Here is a 19,250-nt window from a genome sequence, read left to right on the forward strand (position 1 = left end):
GCAGCGTCAGGATTGGCTGGGAGCACCGAGCCGGGACTCTCCCAGGCAGACTGGAAGCCTGTGCAGGCTCTCTCTAGCCCAGCAACCATGTTGTTGGGCTGGAGAGAGCCTACTGTGCATGTGTGTTTGGCCGGCCCGAGACAGCTGGCTAAACACACATGCGCTCTGACAGGAGTGCTCTGTGCACTCCCCTCAAGTGGTCGTCACCCCCAATGCACCGCCCCTTTTCAAGAAAGCGATAATAAGCACAGTTTAATATCGTTTTCTTGAAAAGGTTTTGCAGCTGCCACTGCTGGCAGGGGATTGACGCTCTTCTGCCCTAATGGAGGAGCTACTTCTGAGGTTTACCCATCTATAAATCTATATATCAGTTTCGGAAAGACAGCATCAGGTATCATATCCAAGTATGTTTTCTTATCATATCATTAATCATCTCACTTTCACACACTTTTAAATTGATACACTTTAAAATGAAACTCTTGCTTGTGATAGCTTGAACTGCATCCTAACAAATTCATTCAGACAGATTATTTCACAAGGCACCCAAATCAACTGAGCAACGGTGCTAAAATAAGGGCTAATATGATTGTCTTTGGAAGTTCTTAAAACTGAAATGTTTTTATTCACATATCACATTGTACTTATTCTGTTGTTTTGTGAGGAATAACATTTGAGTTGGAGGGGGGTGTAACTTCCATTGGTGCAGCAGCTGCAGTGACACCAAGGCGCAGAGACCTGAGAGCCCCACTGAACCCTGATTATTGCTGTATTTTACAGTTCAAACGGGAGTCAGGTGGCCCATTGCCTTCCTTACACTGGGGCCCATGACACACTGGATATGCCACTAGTGGTGGAAATAGCATGATTAGAATCTGGCACCTGCAGGTTAAGCTGACTGAGTATTCTTAGAGGACTGGAAACTGTGGCTCGCAGTTGCATGTAAATGCTTTTGGCTAGCACATAACCATTTGAGCCATTTGAATTGGCACCACTTTTGTTCTTTGGGTGACATGCTGGCTCCGGCAGCAGTGCTTAATTTGTAAATGAGTGAATGCTGTTGCCCAAATCTGTGCTAAGTAACCCACGACCTGTGCTTTTACATGTCAGAGCATTGATTACCAAGGCTGCATATTGTGCAATGCAGCTCATGCCTCTTTAATCAAACTCCAGACACTCCTTGCCCTTTAGTCTCACTCTTGCAGGTTCTTGCTTTCTCCTTTTCTGATGGCTTTTTTTCCTTTCTTTCTCTTTCTCCTTCTTTCCCTTTTGTATGGTTTCCGTTCTCTAGCTCTCTGGAAATGGGCAATGAGGAAAATTATAGAGATCAAATTTTATTAGCATATTAGTGGCATAGAAGTTAGCATATGGTGATTAATTAACCAATATTCCAAAGCCTAACAAAGAAAATAACAGAAGGTGTAAAATGTGCATGTTTGAATTATGGTGGATGATTTGTGTTAGACATCACGTTTTACATGAAAGATATTTATATTAATGAAGTATTAAGATGAGTTAACTTTAAGAGTGTTTTATTAAGATAAACATTATGAAATGAAAGTGTTAAATTAATGTGGATTAATCGTACTTATATTGATTAAATTAATTTTATTAACGTGAGTTACATGTGTGCAGAAAAACAAATGCACTTTTAAATTAGTTTTTACATGTTGTAAATGATGCTTGCATATTTGAATTCAATTTTAAGGTGTGCAATAGGTTTATTAATGCATCAAGTGTATTAATGTGTATCCGAGCTTGCCTAGCTTGAGTATGCCTGAACGATTCATTTTGCAGCAGTAGAGGAAAATTACTTGTTTATTCTCTTCCCCTAACCTGAATCGTTTTTCCTAGGCTGTTGATGTGATGTCTAATGTCCTATTGTATTTATGGTGTAGAACGAGTTTGTCATTAACAATGTCAAATTATTTGCTCTAGCTGTTCAACAAGACAGGAAACTTATGGATTCCCATGCAAAATGTATTAGCTCATTTGGTGTACCATGAGAGAAGATCCTGATGTTGTAAATAATTAGATAATGTAATATTGTGTCAGAGCTGTGTGAAATCATTGAAATGACAATGCATTTTTGGGAAGAAAATCCGGAATAGCTGCAAATTGAATGGAGCCATTGGACACTGAATCTGATGCTTGAAGTGAGCCCACCTGAAGAACCAATGAATGGATCGCACATACTTCTAGTTAGTGAGAGACTGTGAAACTTGGAGTTAGTCTACTCATGCCTTGAAGCTGTCCAGAACCTTCGAGAATATGTTTACTCCTATCTAAGGTCGGCTGCTGTCACCCTCTTTCTTCTTCAAGTCACCTGATTAGTTTCTCATCTTAGTGTTAATTGCCCCATCTGTTATGTGGTTCAGTAGTAATAAGCCCAACCAATTCTGAACTGCTGGTCTGTCCTATGTGCAGCCCATGTTCTGCACTGTCCTTATGCTGATGTCAACAGACGCTGGAAAAAAGTGACCATTCTGGCTGACGAAGCATAGCTGTCTGCTGTCTCATGATGAGAGGTATAACTAAATGTGATTTCTTGTTTCATTTTCAGTTTAGATTATTACACCAGCATATTATTATAATGAGTTGCCATAGTTAGATGATTTTCTAAATTATTTTTGTCTTTCTTTTTCCTTTGTGCTTTTGCCCGCATGTGTTAGCCCACTCCCACATATGCAAGTCTAAATTTGTGATAGTGACAGGTATGTCCCAGCCCTGAAATCTGAATGTTAAAACTGTATATGATGATTTACTGATATCACCATCACCTGCTTCAAAATCTGAAAAATAGTGCAGATTGTGTTGTTCTTAATCTATATCATTCTCCTGGAGTGTTTAACAGAATTGATGTTTAATAGGTTAAATCTTTTCAGATGTTTCTGTCAGCCTATAGTTTTCATGTATTTTTATAACTTAGTTACGTGAGATTGATTTTGGGATTGTAATAAAACTTTAAACTTTATACGGTTTGGATGTTGATTTAGTGTTATATTTTTCATGCTGTGTAGGATTGTTTATGGTAATATGTAATTGATTTGTGATTGAATGATTCTGACCACTAAACTCTTCGCCAAGACCAAAGATCTAATTGACCTCTATTGGTGAGAAAATTGATGGTTGCTCACCAGCGCGTTAATAGTTTCTGAGTCCAAAGCAGTGAGAAAATCTCCCCGCACAACTCGGCAACAAAAATAAGTGCCAGACACCAAAAATGAGTGCCGGTGGGCCACACTGAGCAACCACATGTTCAAATTAAGCTCTCATGGTGCATTGCACATGTGGCCTCAGGCCTACGTATACACGCATGGCTGCAGTAGGTACATTAAGACACTGAGCAACCAAACCAGCCATCTCAGAAGGATGGCAATAGTGACCTGCAGATTATAAAGAAAATCTCATCAATGGGGTCTTTAAACTAATGAGTAATTAGAACCGGTGAATTTTAGACAGTGCTGAACTGGAAAGAGGAAATTACCGTGCACTGGATTTTAAATCCATATGTAGGCCTTGATGTATAGATTGGCAGACGGTCCAAAGAGTGTCAAAAGAGCAATTCAAAAGTGTTAAACCAACTCCCTTCTGAGGAATCTACCTGCAGGCAAACAATAAGCATGAGAGAAGAATATCCCATCTTATCATGTGTTTCTCTGGCAACCCAGGATCATGCCTTTCAGGGTCTTGTTAAACCTTTCAACAAGGCCATTTCACTGTAGATGAGATGGTGTAGAGAATGTAGAGGTCCCCCACACTCATCCTACATTGCTTTAGTGTAGGCAAACGAAGTTTGTGCCCCCATCTGAAATGACCTCCTTAGCAAAACCCACTAAAAATACTAAGTAATGCTCTAGCTACTGCAGGGGCAGTACCTGTCCTAAGGGGTAAGCCATCTGGATATCTAGAGGCATGACTCACTACCACCAGGATACACCTATGCCCTGAGGTAGTAGGTGGGTCTAGGGGACCAACAATGTCAATCCCACTCTGTTATAGGTGACCCCCACTTCTAGCAGTGGCATCAGGAGGGCCTTTGGCTTGCTACCTGCCTTGCAACTAGCCTGGCAGGTCACACAAGAGCAACAGAGTTCCTTTACTTTTGCTGACATCTGAGGCTAATAGAAATGGTTGCATAACCTGTCCCAGATTTTAGTCTGTCCCAGGTCTCCAGCCAAGGGGATGTCATTGGCTAGGTTAAGGATGAATTCTCTGTACTGTTGTGAGACCACCACTATCCTGGATGCCCCTACTTTGAGGTCCCTTGCCTCACTGTACAGGATTCCCTCCTCCCTGTATACCTTATGGGTACTACTGACATCAATTTGTCCCTGGTGCAAGTCCTCTCTGGAAGGCCCACCTTCTCCTTGAAGTTCTGCCATGTCAGGCAAGCCTCTCAAGGTAGCACCCTCCTCTCCCGAGACCAGACCCTCCCCCTGAGGTCTGGGCTCCGTCTGGCTCTGAGGACTATTTGAAGAAGCCTTCCCAGGCTTCCTGCCCTTCCTCTTGTTGGTAGTGATTGGGTTCACTGTTTCAGGGTCCTCAGTCCCTTTTCCTTCCCGTAAGGCCTTCTTTTCTCTAGTGGAGACACAAACCCACTCAGTGATACCCAGCACTGCTGCATGAGTCCTTCTCTCCACCTCTACCCAGACAGACATTTCAAGGTCATTGCCTAATAGACACTCCACTGGGGTGACAGGGGACTCAGCTACTTTCTTAGGGCCAGTAACCCCTCCCCACTCAAAGTGTTCCACAGCTATGGGATGTGACTTTGTAACAATGTCAGAGATGACTATTTCATGCATCTCACCTGGTGAGAGCTGGCTGGTCATAGTCATGGTTACGCTAACACATGTATGCCTCAAGGCCTGAACTTCCACTCCATGATTTTTGGCCACTGCCTGTACTTTCCCATACTGGCCAGCCATTGGGCCAAAGGTCCAATTTCCTCACCACCCAGAGAGCCGAATGCGGCTTCAAGCTACCCTTTGCAATCCCCAGGGAAAACTTCCTACCCAATCCCCAGACTGGCAATCCCCCTGGTAGTGTCACCGTAGATGACATTTGGTGCATGCTGCGTCACACCTCCTGTACCCTGACTGTCTACAGACAAAGCATGCCTCAGGCATTGAAAGGTCACAATTCTTTGCCTGATATCCCCTCTCCTGAGTTTGGGGGTGTAACTCCGTGCTTCCCCCCTTGAGCTTCTTTTGGAGACTCTTTGGACTTTTCTGACATTTTAAATTTCCCCTCATCTTTCCCCTGAAGAGGGGTGTGTTCTGCCTTTTGTGTTCACCACCTGAGAACTTCTTGGATACCCTAGTGCATACCCACTCATCAACTATCTGTCTATTCTCTTCAGGGTTTAGATCAGAAAACTCATAAGTGCACTTTTCATGTCAGTGTAAGATTCTGCCGTCCATTCTCTAGTTTCAGCAATCTATCTCCCCTGCAGTTGGAATAAGTAAGGACTCCCAGTGCTGTGCACCCGCCGTTCTCATCCTAAGAACCCTCTCATAGGATGCCAGCAATTTGTCTATGGCATCTCCCTCAGTGTATTTAGGCACAATCCATTTGGACAACTGGGGATCATAAGCACCCTCAGCAGTTACCTGTGTCACTCTGTTGCTGCCACCAGCCTCTGGGGGGGGTCTCTTCCCCAGCTTGACACCTCTATCCTCCAGGGCCAATCTCTTCTCTTTTAGAGTCAGCTTCCTCTCCTCTAGCTCCAAGAGGCTAAACTGGGCCTCTAGAGCCTTAGGCCTCTGTTGTTCAAATGTGGATTTACCTTAAAGAAATGAAAGACAAGAGGTGTTTGGCAAAACAGGAACAGTTGTTTAATAAAATGCAGTGGTTGGGAAAGCAGTACATAGTTGGTGTCTGATAACTGTCTCAAAGTACATGTGCTCTAAATGTCATTATATACATTTCTTTAAGTGTCATAAAACAACTCTATGCATTCTTTGGTGAAAGGGATCCGGACCTAGTCACGCAGTCATAAATCTGAGTATCTGATAAAGTGTGCAGGTGGGTCGTGACCTTGCATGGTCAGAATGTGGTCCAGAAGGTAACTTGTCCAGATGTCCGGCATGGGGAGCGGGTGATCACTGTGTGTTGTGTGTGTGTTGTGCTCTCATTGGTTGAGTGTTCCTAACTCCATATGGCATCTAACTTTTTTTTTATTGTTTTGGGAATGCACACCTCTCTGGCCAAATGTGTTTTATTGGGGGCCAATCTCCTAGGACCATTGTGGTGTCACTGCCTATCTGAGGGATTGATCAGGGTTTTTCCTGTTCTACAGGCTACTTGTCACCCCACCTGTGACCTGTCAATCAGTTGCTTCAGGCCTAGGTCTCAGGGCTTGCCTGACCACGTATTTCTGACACTGGGTTGATGAGGAGATCACATGGGATGGGTTTGACAACAGTGGATGCAAGTTCATTGCTATGTGTGCACATATCATGGGGTACATTAACATCTTTTTATCAGAATTAACATTCCCCCTCTAGTTGAATTTTCAACTACATAGTCCACCCCATACTTCATGACAGTGACACAATTTCTGGTTTGCTGTGTTTCTGTTGTTTCTATACTATATCCCTAGATACTTGCACTCTACCTTATTTGAGGACTGCATTTTTACAGTGATGTGAGGTTGTTGTTATGCCTACACATATCATGGCATACACGGACATAGATTTTATCAATATTAACACCACTTCACAGATGTACAGCCCCTTTTGCTCCTAGACAGGGAGCCACGCCTTGAACAAATTGTGGGGACCATACTCTCCTGGTCCCCTTCTCTGAATGAATTATTGTTGTCATTCTCATCCCCACTCACCAGGGTAATCCTATCCCCCAGTAGGGCCAGTAATGTCCTTGAGACTGAGAGCTTTTTCCAGGACATCCTTTTTGGCTGAGACTCCTGGAAGGATTTTCCTCTCTTTACATAAGTACTCTGTTAATAGATTTTCAATGTAGGCAGGGTGGCCATGTCGGCTTCTTTGCCCTCCATCCTTGAAGATATTTTAATAGCAAGAAAAACATTTAGCAACTCCTTTGACTATTTGTTGTAAAAGCAGATGGTTTGGAATGTCAGAACTTGGTCAAACGTTTACCTTTCGACCTGGCAAAAACTCTTTCCATCAGTTACTAGCTTATTAGTGGTCAGCTAAACACACAGTTTTGGATCCCACCACTGCCACCAATGGTAGGAACTTAATGTACTATTATATGGCTGGGAGGCCTTATCGTGAGGTACACTCACAAATACTGTCTTAGGGCCAGATAGGGATGTTAAGTTAACTGTAAGCTTAACCATGGGTAGCTGTGGCTGTGAGCAGTAAGACTTACCAAAGGAACTATGTGCAAAGCATTTAGAACCAACAAACAACAGAATAAGAAAGTTAAATGACACAGAAGGAGCAAGAAACTAATTTATAACAATAGGTTATATTTTTATGGATTTTTAGAGACCTTAAGCATCAAACTCCACCAGAGAGTATTCAGTAGATACAGATTTGAGAAGCAATAAAAAACTTTTATATTGACTGCAAACTAGCAGTGGCCAACAAAAAGTTTGGAAACTTTTTAAAAGTTTGTAAAATTAGTTCAGCTACTCCAGCCCAAGCTGGGAGACCATGTCCAGCAGGACAGAGTTCTAGGGGGCCAGAAAGGATATGTTGGACAGTTACCTGGCCGCAAGAGAGTTTTTAAGGAAAGATCCAAACTTTACAGGGTGATTATAATAGACATCAATGGAATTGTCCTGGTACTGAGGAATGTAAGCAAAAACAATGCTCAAAGGATGCTCCAGTTGTGGTGTGGTCGATGGGTGTGCCCTTGTGGGTGTTCCTCAGTACATGAGTGAAGTGGGGAAACTTGGCCATAGAGGTCAGAGTCTAACGAAGTCCTCTATGTTGCAGTAGCAGGCTAGCGATGCTGGGCTACTAATCACTCTCCACTGTGGTTAGGGCAAAATCTGTTTCTGATCACTAGTGTCCCTTGGTTATCACAAATCTGGTCCTGTATTGCACTCCCAGGTTCAGCAGACATGGGTGCAGCTTTTGGCTTTGCCCTCTTGGGTGTCCAGCAAAACTTGCTGCAGTGGCTACCAACTTTGCAACTTGGGCACCTTCAGGTCTTGTGTCCCTAGAGCTGGTTTCAGGAGATCAGCCAACTGATACTCAGAGCCACTGCTGTTGGTGGATGTCAGGTATCAACTTTCCCTGAGCCAAGAGTTGTAGGCACAGTTCAAAATTTGCTAGCCCAAAGTGCAGCAGATGAAGTCCTTTTGAGCATGCAGCCGCTCTTCGTGTGCATCCAAAGGCAGCTGGTCCTTTCTCTGATTCCAGCGTGATCTGAGGGTCAGGATACCAGGGGTGCCATATTTATCCCAGGAAAGTGCCCTGAGAGGACCACACAGTCATTTGCCAATGAGTTTCTGTGTCTCCTCCTATCTAGTGATGAGGTTCCTGTGATGTGTGTCATCTGGCTGTACCGGAATGCCACATTCTGGCCCCTTTTAAGATGTCACAACCCTTGCTTGGTCGTCAGGAGCTTGATAGCCCACCCTAGAGGTGTGGCTACCTGAGGGCTAAATGCCCCTGGTAAAACCAGTTTGAGGATGAGTTTCCCCTCTCTGGCCCTATCTCCATGCTGTCTAAAGGAACAAAAAGCATCCTGCTCAGGGGTGTTGAGCCAGGTTGCCCATCAAAGGCAGCTTCCCCTCTGAAGGTCGCCTCTGAGCTAACTCCTGAGTGAACATCCTGGCAGAGAAGTTGACACCTCACTGTTGCAGCACTGCCTTTGGTCTTGAGCCTGGGAGTCATTCACATATCTCCCCAGGAAGTCAGAAAGGTGTCCTGGTGTGTGTGTGTGTACTTTTGTGAGGCTACTGGATGAGCAGAGCACAAAGGTTGCCTACCTTCAATAGTGACAATAATTTTGAGCTGGCCATCAGGTCACATTTATTGCCACAATTAATTTGATACCTTATATGACCCAGTTTGGTAGCCCCAGTCAAGAGTTAGCTAGGTTGGGATGCCACCTTGTATCTCTTTGTAAGCCAATGAGGCTACCAACTTCACCCACATTGAAATGACAATTTGGAAGTGTTGCTGCTAAGAAATATTAAAAAACATATGTCTTACTTAACAAAATACAGGTCCCTGCCACAGGACTCCACAGGCCTTCCTCAGGGGAAACTAATATATAATGTTAAGGGATAGAGTGCATTTGCCATAGATTTCAACAGTAAAGTAGAAAAGGCAATGAAACACTGCCCTTCCAGTCTGCAATGGCAGGCTGGGAGCCATTTTGCATCTTTTTGTACGCATGCAGGGTGGCACAAACAATGCTACAGCCTTGAGTGGATGCTATGGTTTACATGCCCTGGATCCCATATACTAGGGACTTACAAGTATATCAGGCCTTGCCAATTGGGTGTATCCAATCCAACATGTAATTTGTATTGGGCTAAAGCATTGGCATTGACGTCTGGTTAGCAGGCCTCAGTGCACTCTCAAAGTAAAAAAAACAGCAGCATCAGTCCAAAAATATGTTGATGAACCTGCAGAAAGAGCTATTTCCTTACACATAGCATGCACAATCTCTATAAAGTGCATATAATTGGACATATTGAACCTTTTTACCGACATGTTGAAAAAATAAATTCCAGCATGTTTGCCCTACAGATCAATCTGCCGTGGAACTAACTGGGTTGCAGTTTTGACTGCGAACCCCAGAATTCCGATCACTGTACAATCTTTTATTGTCACAGTAAGCAGAAATTTCTTAACCGCCAATGAATTTCATTTATTTTGTCTTTTTTCCACACACTTTCCTCCAGTTAATTTCAGTAGTGTAGCCCTGCCAAAATATTTCAGGAGAAAAATGCAGATTTCAGCTGTTTACTTATGCTGTAAATTTGACCTTCGTACAAGTGAAATGACCTTCTCTTCTGCTTTGATAATGAAAGATTCAGGGCAATCAAATGTATTATTCAAATGTAAATGTAAATTATTTCCCATTGTAACAAAATCCATTAAATACAATATGTTAAGTCATGGAGGTTAAAGTACTAGCAAAATTAAATACACATAAAACAGACATATTTACTGCTATAAAAGATTACTCAATCATATACATTTGTTAGAAATTGGGTTTCTGGTTGCCAGAGATATTGCATCCCATCCAAGCAGGAACCACGATACTAGTCAGGGTAAGTCAGATACACATTAAGAGCTAACCTGTGCTCACCCTCTGGAAGCCTGGCACAGAGCAGTCAGGCTTAGCTTAAAAGGCAATGTGTAAAGTATATGTGTGACACTCCAAACAGTAACACAGTAAAAACACCACAAACAGACTCCACACCTGGTTAGGAAAATTGATAATACAAGACCAAAACAACAAATATGCAATAAGTAGATTTAAGATATGATTTTTTAAAGAATACATGAAACTTTGGTGCTTGGAAGCTTAAAGCACAACAGGGGCTTTGTGATCAAGCTAGACCTAGTAAAATCTGAACAGTCAAGCCGACTCCGATGGAGGGCGGGTCAGATACAGGGACCAGCCTTGGTCCATGGAAACAGCACCTTGGTTCAGAGATGCATTGATGTAGAGAACAAGATGTGAGGAGCAAGGGAGGCAATGCACACTCAGTTGATGTAAGTGATGCATCGGCTACAAACACTACAAAGTCAGAGATGCGTAGAGAATGGAGGCAATGCATCAAGCAGTCAGCAAAGCAATGTTCCCTATCCCTGCAGCTGGGGTGCGGCGCCGGCATCGATGTGTTGTAAATTCCTCGATCCTTGCAGCAGCAGTGATGTGTTGGCATCGTTTGTGATGTGCGGTTACAATTGCCGCACGGTGTCTATGCACAGGTTCTGGCAGCTGCAGCAGTTACTATCCACTTCCAAGGGCCAACGACTGTATTGGCACCACTTGACAGGGCAAGACTTGCAGCAAGGAAAGTCTAAATGTTGTTGATGATTAGTGGTAAGCCTTTTGTGTCCCTGAGATGTACGAAGAACAGGAGGCAAGTCAGCAAGCCCTTGGATTCACTCTGGGTTCGAGTGACATGGGTCCAGCCCTTTTGCTGCAGGGTGGAGGGCAGCAGGGCAGCACAGCAGAAAAGCGGTTCTTCCCGAGCAGCAGTCCAGAGTGGCAGACCTTGAAGCAGCACAGCAGTCCTTCTTCCTGGCAGAGTTTTTTGCAGGTCCAGTAGTGTACTGAGTTTGTGGTATCAGAGGTCAAGTACTTATACCAAGTTGTGCCTTTGAAGCGGGGTAGTCTTAAATGAGAGACCTTTGAAGTGCACAATAGTCTCTACCTTTCCTGCCCTTGCTCCAAACTCACTATAGTGAGAAATGCAACGTTTTGTGTGGGGGCAGGACCCACCCCTTTCAGGTGTAAAGTGTTAGCTCCTCCCTCCCAACCTGCTCAGGATGGCCCATCAACATGCAGATGACCATTCAGTCACATCTACTCTTCCTTTGTATGTGGCTGTCTAGAGGGAATGCAGGAATTACTGTCACTGACCCCAGGCGTGTATGGAGACAGACAGACGGCACCAAATGGTTTAGGTAAGAAAATGACAACTTTCTAACTGGTTCATTTTCAGAATTACAGTTTAAAATCTGATTTCACCATAAGTTTTGATTTTAAATTGTGATTCTAGAGGCACCAAACTAAGGGGCCCCATCCCTTCTTAATTGGAAATTACTCTTATAAAATGAAATAAGGTAATACTAATGTTAACCTATGGGAGAGATGGGCCTTTCAGTAGTGAAAAACAAATGTAAGTGTTTGTCACTACTAGAACATGTAAAACTAACAAGTACATGTTAAAGTTTTTAATTACTCTTCTCCCTGCATTTGGGGCTGTTCAGGGCCTACCTTAGGGGTGACTTCTATGTACTAAAAAGGAAGGTTTGGGCCTGGCAAAGGGGTTAACTTTTCAAATACACTGAACCCTGCTTTTGTGGCTGTCAAGAACCTACCTTCGGGGTAACATATGCAATAAAAAGAAAGGGTTGGGCCTGGCGAGGGGGTTAACTTGCCAGGTTGTCATGGCAGTTTAAAACTGCACTTACAGGCTCTGCAGTGGCAGGCCTGAGACATGTTTAAAGGGCTACTGAAGTGGGTGGCACAATCAGTGCTGCAGGCCCACCAGTAGCATTTCATTTACAGTCACTGGGCACAGGCAGTGCACTTTACTAGGGGCCTATAAGTAAATTAAATATGCTAGTTTTTGATAAACCAATATTACCATCTTTTAAGCAGAGACAGCCATTTTCCAAAAACACTCTTTCTTATTATCTTTATTATTTTTAAAATAAGCCATAAAACAAAGCCTAGTCAGATGTTGTCACTAAAGTGGACCCACACTCAGGCCAATAATTTAGATTTTTACAGAAAGCTAATTACCTTTTCAAACTTGTAGTGACATAGACATTGTCCAAGGACGACAAAGTTACTAGGTTTGTTGCAAGGTAAAGCTTCTCTTTTTTTTTATAAACTACACTTTTGCTCTTCATTGGTGTGATTTGCCAAATGCTATCTTTTGGACTTGGCTGGCTCTGCAGTGTCATACCCAACTTTTGCCTCCACCCCTCCTATGTTTGCTGAATTTTAATTTCTTGGCTTTTGGACTCTGTGCACTTTACCATTGCTAACCAGTGCTAAAGTGCTTGTGCTCTCTCCCTAAAACATGGTAAAACTGATTTACACCTGATTAGTATACTTAATGTATGCATAAGTCCCCAGGAAAGTGGTATACCATATACCCAGGGCTTATAAATTACATGCTACTAATGGTCCTGCAGCATTCACTGTGTCGCCACTTAAGTAGCTCCTTAAGCATGTTGTAGGCCTGCCACAATTTGACTTGGCACTATTTCCCCCTTGCCAAGCCTTAAGCTTCCCTTTTATTGCATAATAGACACCCTTAGGTTGGATGCTAGATAGCCCATAGGGCAGTGTGCATTGTAATTAAAAGGTTGGAATGTAGGTTTAAGTTTTATATGTCCTGGTAGTGAAAAACTCTTAATATAATTTTTCACTATTGTGAGGCCTTCTTGTCTCATAGGTTAACACTGGGTTGCTTTATTATATTTAGTAAGTGCTAACCTTTGATTAGGAGCATGTAGACTATTCATGTTTGGTGTCTAAGAAATTGTAATTAAAAATCCTCGTTAATAGTAAAGGCAAACTTTCATTTACAATTTTGAAAATGTCACCTTCAGAAAGTTAGCATTGTCCTGCCCTATATGGTGCCAGCTGCCTGTTCCTGGATTACATGACTGGGTGTAGCTGACAGTTGGACTTTGTTTATTCCTCTCAGATAGCCCCACAACTGAGGGAGCAGGTGTGCCTGGATGGGCCATCTACTAGCAGGATGGGGGAGCAGAGCTGGGCACAGCCCCACTTGCAAATGATTGGACAATGCTTAACCTTCACACAAGGGACTTGTTACTCCTGCATTGTTTATGCAGCCAGCTTGCAGCCAGGGCAGAGGAGTCAGGAAACTTCAAACACTTCAAAGGGGAATTCTCAATAAACACTTCCTACTTAAAGAAAAGCAACATGTATAAAAAAAAATCAATCCCTGGACCTGTAGAAGGACCATCAGAGAACTGCTTGCTGCTGTAGAGTACTTTGTATTCCACAAGACTGCATTGCTGCACCTGGAGGGATTGCTTTGCTGCCTGGCACCTGTCTTGAACTCTTTGTGAAACCCACCCTGCTGTTTGAGCCCTGCTTCATTACTTGTGTACAGGACTATCAGAGTTACTCCAAGGGCTAGTTTGCTGACCTCCTGCTCAGAACCTCGGGGATAGAAAAGGCTCCCACCATCTTGAACCTGCACCTGGACCCAGCCTGAGTGAGTCTTAATCCCCCAATGTCCTGCCCTTCCAGTCCTGGACCATTGTTGGAGGTGCTAGATGTGCCAGATAGCCCTCTGAACTTTACCTTCTCAGAACATTTTCTTAAAAATTTCTTCTAAGTCCGAAGGTAAGCACTATCCAGGCCAAATCCACTTCTTGTTTCTGACCTTCACTCTATTGGGGTCAGCCATATTTTTTTACGTTGACCCGGTCTCATGCGACACGATGTCAGTGATTGGTGCATTGATCTTTTAGGTACTAGTTTTAATCTTAACATTTACAAATTCATAACTCCACTTCGACTGATTGGACTTTTTCATAGCCCCACCCATGCTGACTCACATGTGAGCACCACTTCAGGAGTGGGCCCCATGAGGCATACCTAAAAGGAGTTGCCCCAAGGTGCTGCTGGCTGTGCATGTCCTCCTCCCTCAATTTTCGGCCTGTGCCTGGGACAGTCAGAGCCTGCTGGACCTACATTTTCAGGCCAGCAGCCAGACCAGGACAACCTAGATCTGATCCTGCAGGCCATTGTGAAGAACAGTTCCACTTTCACACAAAAGGTGGATACAGTGGTGCAGGATATAGGCGTCCTGCATGAAAACCAACATGAACTATCTGAGAAGATATAAACTAACAGTGGCCTCCTCCAAACTCTCCACTCACAAATTGTGGACCAGGTCAATATCTTGTCTGACCTCTCAGAACGTGTGTGGTACCTTAAGGGCAGAGCTGAATATTCTGAGGGCTGTGAGTGCCACAATAACATGCAACCCAGTTGCCCTGCCCGAGGGTATTGAATGGCTGCACCCCATGGCATACATTGAAGATTGGCTTTGGATGGAAGTTTCCCATCAGGGCTGCTTACCTTTCTTTGCGGTGGATTGCTCTCATAGAGTCCCTGCATGCCAGCCTCCTGTGGAAGTACACCCTGACTAATGGTGGCAGATATTCTAAATTTTAGAGAGTGTGATACAGTGCTGCAAGAAGTGTGAGCCAATTCCAGCTAGAGAATGTTAGTGTAATGACATTTCCAGATACAATTTGGCGGTGGAACATAAACGCTCTTCCTTCCATAAGATTAAGAAGAAGCTCAAAGAAATGGGATTCCGGTATGCATTTTTGTTCCCTACTGTGTGTAACAGTTGAGCAGTGTTTACACTTTTTCCTGGAATCTGAGGTTAGCTGGGTTTGGATAGAACAGTAACAGGCCCTTTTCCATGCTATGGAGGCAGAATGCTCACCGCACAACATTGGGATGGGATCATTACAGAGCAGCAGTGCATTGACCAACAGGTTCCCAGTGCAAGGACTCACAGCACATGCGTGGGGACCATCGACAACCTCTTGAAGCAAATGTGTCTATTACTAGGGGTCACTGCTCCCCTGTTCACAAGTCTGACAGCTCTTCATTCTAATCTTCAAAGAGCATACCAACAGATGACCATGACAGTCTTTATTGTTCTCCCTGCCTGCCACTGGTAACGCCACAAACAGCTGATGACCTACTGTGATCCTTGGCATTAGGGCTACCTATTGACTGAGACACTGGTTTGCATCTTTAAACGACTGTGATTGGGGCCCCTACGGACCGGGCACCTACAGTATGGCCCTGCCCAACAAAGCAGTAAAGGTTTTTGGGAAGAGACTTGGGCTAGGGGAGAGGGGCTGTACACCTCTGGATCACCATTACCATGGAGGTGCGCATTGCGACGTAGCTTAATGATTGGAACTTTCATGAGAGCACTGTAACTTATGGGCCCAGCAAACAGGATGGCTCAGGACTTGCTTGTGTGGCTGGTGGCCCGCTTCCATGTTTCCCCTTACTTAGCACAGGTGCCTGATGGGAAAGGGTAGTCTTTACTGCCTGTTGCAGATTAGTGATCACATGGACGGTCAGTTGGGGGAGTCTGTCTGGGGCGGTGGGTGGGAGTTCTTTTTTTTAGTATGTTTATGTTCTGATATGTCTGTACCTCACATACCATTGACTGTGCCTGGTGGGGACAGTGGGATGGTTAGTGGGTGGGAGCATCTGGGCCCTCAACCCATGGTGGTGACTGCCTTTTTGCAGATAAATGGCACAATATAAATGTGTCACCTGGAACATTAGGGGGCTTAATGAACCCATCAAATCCTACAACGTCCATTCCTCACTAATGCGGTGGAGGGTGCAGATTGTGTTCCTACAATAGACTCACCTTTCGCATGAGGAAAGAGCCAAATTAGTGTCATTCGAGGGAACAGGTGTACTCCACCACGTATTCTGTGTTTGCTAGGGTGGCCATAGTGTAGGTGAGGGCTTGGGTCCCTTTAACGGTATAGGACATAGACCCCTGGAACACCATTTACAATTACTTCAACAACATGCAGAAAGCATTGAAAAGCTGCAGTGCCTAGACCATGCTGCATATCTGGCCAAAACGCATAAAGAAGGCAATAAGTTAGGCTGACTGTTGGCATGACTGTTCACTCCTGTCTAGGCCGCTCTATGTTCAACTACATTGTTGATCAAAATGGGTGACCTCCTCACACAAAAGTGTATGTTAACACAGGGTGTTATCAATACTACCAAAATCTATATCAGCACACCACCTGGTTTCCGACAGTTAATATTTATGACTTCTTACAACCTGCCAAACACCCACATTTGATGCTGGACCAACAGATGGCCATAGAAGCTCCTACTACTGAACCGGACCGCAAGGGGGTAATCTGGGACTTAGTAACGGGCAAGGTCCTGGCATAGATGGGATCCCTTCTGAGTTCTAATCAACATTTTCGCCCCTGCTCATGACCTGTGAAGCTCTTTAACAGCGTACTAGCAGAGGGCAGGCTCCTCCTTCTGTCAGTGAAGCTCTGATTGCTTCCATATTGAAATCTGGCCATTATGCTGAAGGTCTGACTGCTTATCATACCCTTTCTATTCTCAGTGTGGATTATAAGATCCTCAGTAAGCTGCTGGCAACCGAGATATTGCAGAATCTACCATCTTTAATCCACCCAGATCAGAGTGGATTTGTTCATGGCTGCGACACCTGCTTGAATATTCTGAGAGCATTCTCGATCTTAGCCTATGCTTCAGATCACAGCCATTACTCAATTTGCCTCGCCTTAGACTTGGAAAAGATAATCAATTCCCTTGACTGGACATATATGCACTCAGTTCTTCGTAAATATGGGTTTGGGGCTCGTATGGCTGCTTGGGTGGGGATTTTATATGATGCCAGAGTGAAGACAGGTCACTGTATCTCCGACTTCTTCATGATATATAGAGGTACACAGCAGGGATGCCCATTTCCCCCCTTACTATTTGCACTCACTATTGAGCCACAAGCAGAGACTCTCTGGCAGGAGGGAGCAAAGCTTGGCATTCCTATAGCCAGGGCTAATCATATGATCTCTCTTTCTGCTGATGACCTACCAGTCTATATATGGGATCTTAAGGCAGATCTGACTGGAATTCAGGAGAGGTTGCATTGGCTCCACTCTGTGTCTTGATTAAAGGTTAACTGGAGCAAACCTTGTCTTCTCATCTCAGAAGGACACCCCTCCTAGAGTGCAGCCTGGGGGATTGAGGTCTTTGCGCTAAACGCTGATCTGCTTTAAATAAATGTGAGTGCTGCTATACCATTAAGATGCAGATGATATTGATAGTAACCTGGGAGCAGCAGTGTGTTCCCGAAACACACAAATTACATTTTTGATTACCTTACCCCATCAATGACGGGCAATGCAGCAATAGCGAAAATTGTTGTGTTGCCCAGACTTTTGCATTATTTCCTTAACGGCCTTGCCAGCTTGTCCAGCTCTTTCTTCCATGATCTAGATATCCTCCTAAGGGAGCTGCTATGGTGCACAGGGTGGAGGCGGGTCGCTCTGTCAATGTTCCAGCTACTAGTTGAAAGGGATGGGCTGGGAGTTCCCAACTTTGAGAACTATTATGTTGTGGTCCAGTTACAATGGCTCACCAGGTGGCTTGCTGGTCACTTCCTTGGGGACACATCTTTGTGCACATTGGAACTGGAGGCAGGGGTGTTGCAATGCCTGCGGTTATAGCCATCTGGTGGCACAGGTGGAGCATCCAGGTTAATGGTAGACAGTAAGTCTAGACTGACTGACGTGGCTTTCTTGTTAGCCTGATCCATGTTAACCATGGCCTAGAAGAGTACCATGCCCCACTCTGTAACCAAATGGCAGAATACACTGCACCAATGATAGACTGTGGAACAGTAGGCATTGTATGTAAAAGAGCTGAGAGGGCTACACAAGTTTTCCATTGTGCATAAGTGGAACAAACTCCTGCCACAATTGCAGGCTCACATTAAAAACAACAGTAAACTTCTGTAAGTGCCCAGCACAATCTAAACTCCAAGACTGTTTAACATACTCACAGTGTTTCCCATCGGCTGGAGGTTTAGATATATATACTTAGTGGCTATAGATGTCTCCCTCTGCTGTTGCAGCCAATAATGGTGGTGGCAGGGAGGAACTCTTGACTGGGTGTGGCGGGTGCCGACGACATGCAGTCAGTTCTCCTGGTACATGGGACTGCATTTAAATTGACTCCTGCTTGTGGCTTATTACTCCACTCTGCTGTCGTCCCTCCCCATCTGCCCTCCTAAATGGTGTCTCCCTGCCATCTCCCCTGCGCTTTAGATGCAGATCCCCATAACTAAGTTTATTTATACGACTGTATAGAAGTGAGGGCAGACAATGTTTTCTTTAGCTGTTACTTTACATTTAATGGGAATGCCCAGATGGAGTCCCTGTGCATGATCATTGCTATTGATACAGGGGGGTGAAGATTTGTTGCATCACTCTCTGTATATGTTAGGATAAAAAAGTAGATATAATATTTAGTGGATTTTACTCATGCACTGCCTTGTCTGCAGATCTCCAATGTGTACTGTCTATACATTGCTTAACTGACTGTATTCCCTGACTCCAATATATATAGTTTGGAAAAAAGCACAAGTTAATTTAGTGACTTTTGTGGTTCACCCTGACAGGGACTGTGGCTGTTGTTTGAGCAGAGTTAACACCCCAATCAACCAACAACCCACTTTCTCACACTATCTGTGAATGAGATTAATTACTTTTGACCTAGGCTTTACTGCTCATTCAAGGGGGGTATGTTAAATTAAAGTTTGCAATAGTTCAAGAAAATATATCCAACAGTTCCTTTGAGACAGGACTGTGAATCCTATTGGGCTAATGTTTGCCTTAGTCTGAAACACTAAAGTGTGTACAATATTCAATAACTTCTGTTTCAGAGCCCATATGAAGTGTGTGAGACTTTAGGAAGAGTGGCTGTATATTGTAAGAGTAACACCATAGGGATAATAGAATATA

The sequence above is a fragment of the Pleurodeles waltl genome, chromosome 6, assembly GCF_031143425.1.
Source record: "Pleurodeles waltl isolate 20211129_DDA chromosome 6, aPleWal1.hap1.20221129, whole genome shotgun sequence".
NCBI classification, from domain to species: Eukaryota; Metazoa; Chordata; class Amphibia; order Caudata; family Salamandridae; genus Pleurodeles; species Pleurodeles waltl.